Below are 4,832 nucleotides of genomic sequence, written 5' to 3' on the forward strand. Positions count from 1 at the left end.
CCCGATTCTCCCTGCGCCGGTCTGTCTCCACTGCCTTCTGCCGTGAGCACAGCTCCAGGCCAGTGACCACCGTGTGCCCAGAGCTTGTCTGTGGGTGGCCCTCTGTGTCCATCCAGCTGTCTCAGGGCTGGACAGACAGGGTCCTGACACCCTCTCCAGAGGAGGAAATGGAGATTCACGTGTCTGAGTGATGCTCCCCTGCAGCTCCCCGGCCCTAACCTCTGGACGCTCCCGTCGGTGGGGGAGGTCACCCAAGGGCAGCCGTGGGCCTCCCTCTCCTGTTTTCTCCACCACAGGCCACTCCTTTCCCTGGACCTTGTTTTTCTCATCATGTCCACACCTTTGTCCCCAGGCTGTCCTCCTTGGAACCCCGGGACCGCCTCCTGGGTCTCCCTTCCCCTGCAGCCAGCAGGACCACCGTGCCCTGCCGACGGGGCTGGCGATGGCGGCGATCACCGCAGTGGGCGGGAGCGTGGGCAGCTGAAGCTGGTGGGGACACTTGTGACGGGAGCTCGTGGTGCTGTTGGTGGCGGGGAGGGATCCCGGTGCTGGTGGTGGTGGCTCTGGCATGGCGAGGACAGTGTCCCCACAGACGCGAGGGTGGAAAGAGGAAGGCACCGGAGGACAATGACAAGAGCCTGAGTCTCCTGGGGGGCAGGTGTGCTGGCGGCGGCCACCCTCCAGTTACCCAGGCAGGCAGTTCCCGCATCCCTGCATGGAGTGGCCCTTCCTCTGGGTGGCTGGGGACTCTTGGAAAAGCCTTCATGCCCAGTCCCCCCAGGCCTCCTGGGCCCAGCTGCCCAGCCGACAGCAAGCATGGGCCATTAGGAAGTCCCTCTTCCTGTCTAACTGCCGGCCAGCTGCAGTAGGAGAGGCTCCTGTCCCCAGCCATGCAGTGGGGCCACCCCACAGCACCCTCGGGCTCCTCCGGGCCCCGTTCGAGGTAAAGGTCCCGTCTCGGGCTCCCATCACCTCCCCAGCGCTGGGTCCCACACGGGCTTGCCTCCACAGAGAAGCCAATTCTCAGCGAGCCTCACGCTCATTCCAGGGCTACGTTCCAGAACCTTCCCTGAGCTGGGAGTGCCCTCCCGGCTCTGCTGCACCCACCCCACTCCCTGGGACCTCCTCTTGAACCTGGAGCTCTGTCTGGGGAACGTGGCGCCTGTGCGGCTCCCCTGAGCTGACCAGGCAGCTGGCATCCCACCGCAGCTGCCTCCCACTGCCCTGGGTGTTACCGCGCAGCCCTTTCCCAGCGTGCCTACAGGGCTCAGTCAGGAGCGTCTGCCCTTGGCTCAGGCCATGACCTCTGGGTCATGGGACCAGGTGCTGCCCAGTGGGGAGACTGCTTCTCCCTCTGCCCCTCCCCCTGCTTGTGCTCTCTGTCTCTCTCTCAAATAAATCTTTAAAAAAAAAAAAAATCCTGGGGTCCCTGGCTGCCATCCCCGCCCCCACCCCTGCAGAGGTCATACCTTAGGCCCTGGGAAGAGTGTCACGGCCCTGAAAGGACAGGCTGGCACACTGGTAATGACTGGAGGACCGGCCCTGGCCTCCCGCTGCATTACTGCTCTGCCACTGCCTGCTGGAGACCAAGGGAATTCAGACCTCCTGCACAGTGGGGGTCCCCAGCTGGGTCACCTCTCCCCTCACTGGGGTGTCCCATGGCACTGGCCAGGCCTGCTTGGAGTGGCCCATGAGGGCAGGGCCAAAGGTGGGCGGGGGAAGGGGGCAGAAGGCCTAGACCTTGGGCCACCCTCGCCCCTCTGGGCCTGAATTTCCCTTCTGGCACTGTGGCAGCAGGACTGGGTGACTGAGAGCCCTTCCGAGGCTAGCTCTGCAGCTTCTTGAGGTGTGGGGGGCAGCGAGCTCCCCAAGAATTCTTTTAGGGCCTAAAAATAACCGGGAGGGGAAGGGTGTCTCTGAAAAGCTCAGGACGTGCCAGTCGCGGCCCCACCCGGAACTGCCTCCAAATAAGGCAGAGCCGGAAGCCCTGAGCCAGTCACTGCTCACGTCAGCTCCCAGCTGCGCGCTCCAGAACCTTCCCTCCCAGCCTGGCCAGCCCCCAGCCCAGCCCCAGGGGTTGCCCCAAGACGGTGGTCAGGGCCGGGGCTGGCTATGGGGCAGGGGTCCCAGGAGCCCCCTGTGGACCACAGCTCTTTGGTCAAAGGGTAAAGAAGTTACAGTCACAGAATCTGAGACTGACTCGTCTAGAAACTTCCATTTACATGTGTGGTATCAAGGAGATCCAGTTCAGACCCCTTCCCCCAAATCCCAGAAGGCGGAAGTGGGGGCCCCTGAGGAAACTAGGGTGGGCTCCGCGCGCTACCCCCCGGCACCCCTGGGCATCCCAGGGAGAGGGCACCCCGACGATGGGGGGCAACTTGGAGCCTGCTCTGACCAGGTGCAGGCGCAGGCGTCCCCAGCTGTCCCAGGAAGGCAGGGGAGGTGTTGCTGGACGCAATATGGCTCTCTGCGCACACCATATGGAGGCAGCCCTGGGAGGGGAGCCGGGAAGAGGCAGGACACAGCACCCCACCCCCTACACCCTCCCCCCTCCACTGCCGGGAGTTTCCTGGGAGGCAGCTGGTGGATGGGGTGGCCCGCAAGTCAGGTTCCGGGATCGTGCCCCTGCCTGTGACCTCAGGGGGCCTGTCCCCTCACCCAGGAAGGGGAGTCGGGAAGGGAGGCAGCTGGCAGACTCCACCCCAGGCCCTCCAATCCTCTAGGATGGATGAGAGTGTGTTTTGGGGGGACCAGGTGGCAGAACAGGAAAGAGAAGGGAGAGAGTGGGGGTGGGGGAGCTCTTCCCGGGAGGGAAGGAGGGGACACGGCATGGTGACAGTGCGGCACGGTGACAGTGCCTGGAGAGCCGGAGCAGCGGTGGGACTCCCCACCAAGGCTTCCTGGAGAAGTGGGTCAGCCTGAGCCCGGAGGTCAGTGGGGTGGCCGATAGGGACCCAGGTGGGCAGCCCGAACCCAAGCTTGAGGCTGTGGGGGGTTGGAGACTCCAGCAGGGCCGTACCCGGAGAGGGGAGCTCCCACTCAGGGCCCATCCTGGGGGGATTCCTGGGACCAGGTGGGCTCTGACCCACCCCAGGTCACCAATAAGTCACCAGGAGAGAGGCCTGGCTAGGGTCCCAGAGCTGGGAGGGCTGCATGGCCAGACCTAGGAGCCCACACCATGTCCCAGCCCCAGCCCAGCCCCCATCCGTCCCCAGCAGGCTCTGCCCACGGCTGCCAGTCACTTCCAGGCGTCACCTTGCTGGAGCCTCCGGTCCCTGCCCTGCCTCCAGCTCTGAATCTCTAGAGTCAACATGCATCCTGCATCAGGTTTTGGTGTAGGGGTCTGGTCCCCTTCAGACTATGGGCCACCCCAAACCCCAGAATGCACAAGATCTCTGTCCCTCTCACAGCTGAGAGGGTCTCTGGGGACTGAGCCCTACCAGACCATGTTTGGGGAGGGTGTGCAGACCCCCTTCACCTACTCCGGGCCCAAGTCCAGGCATGGAGCCATGGGAGGACAAAGCAGGCAGGACAGGGAGAGGGGACAGCGGAGGCTAGCCCGGGGTCCAGGCCTGGCAGTGGAAGCATATGCCAAGGGCAGTGAGCCACTGGGCTGCCAGAGACTGAAGGAGAGGGGCCTCCTGGTGGGGCCTAGGCAGGACCTGAGCAGCACAGGATGACCAGTCAGGGTCTGGCACTGGTGCGGGGCACACGCGCGATGACCATGGGCATCGCTAGCAGCCTGCCGGACCCCCCAGGGCAGATGGGATTTTGCCTCCCTGCCCCCCCCCCCGCTCCCATTCCCCCAAGACACAGAGAGGGTGAGGGACTTGCCCATGGTTGCCAAGGAGCTCAGGCTTCCGCAGTGGCCACAGCCCCCCAACCAGGCCTCGTTGAGCTTCCTTATGTAGACGTGCAGGCTTTCTACTTTCTCACTCTCTTCTAGTGTGTTACCTCTTCTTAGAAATCCATCTATTGGGGCGCCTGGGTGGCTCAGTGGGTTAAAGCCTCTGCCTTCAGCTCGGGTCATGGTCTCAGGGTCCTGGGATGGAGCCCCGCATCGGGCTTTCTGCTCAGCAGGGAGCCTGCTTCCCTTCCTCTCTCTGCCTGCCTCTCTGCCTACTTGTGATCTCTGTCAAATAAATTCAAAAAAAATCTTAAAAAAAAAAAAAGTTTGAAAAAAAGAAATCCGTCTATTTCAACCAAGTTTTCCAAATGTGTTGGGAAGAAAACAAAAATAATTCTTGAAGCTCGATGCTTGTCACATTGACTTCTAGCTTCCAACTCTTACTGAAGTCTCCAGGCTACACATGTCCCTCAGGGCACTGCTTTAGCTGCACCTTACAAGGCTCCGTGTGTATAGTGTGTATTGTTTCCTTCGTCGTGCAGTTTCAATGGTTTCTATTTATTTAGTTATTTGGGAGAGGCCTGCAGGTGGGGAGAGGGGCGGAGGGGGAGAGAGAGGACCTTGAGCAGGTTCACGCCCAGCGTGGGCCCGGAAATGGGGCTCCGTCTCATGACCCTGAGACTACGACCTGAGCCAAAATCAAGAGTCGGATGCTTAACTGACTAACCCACCCCGGTGCCCCCCGTTTTAATGGTTTTTTAAATTTCCATCATGGTTATTTTCTTTGACATGTTATAGGATTTAAAAGTCGTAAATCATGGAAATTTTCAAACCCGCCTTTTTGTGATTTCCCTTGTAATTATGCTGTCACGGAATCTAGTCTTTAGGAGACCTGCCGGTATGTACCAATTTGGGGGGGGGGGAAGTATTCGACACAGATTTTTTTTTTCTTTTTTTAAAAGATTTTATTTATCTGACAGAGAGA

This window comes from Mustela nigripes, chromosome 3, assembly GCF_022355385.1.
Source record: "Mustela nigripes isolate SB6536 chromosome 3, MUSNIG.SB6536, whole genome shotgun sequence".
Taxonomy (NCBI): Eukaryota; Metazoa; Chordata; class Mammalia; order Carnivora; family Mustelidae; genus Mustela; species Mustela nigripes.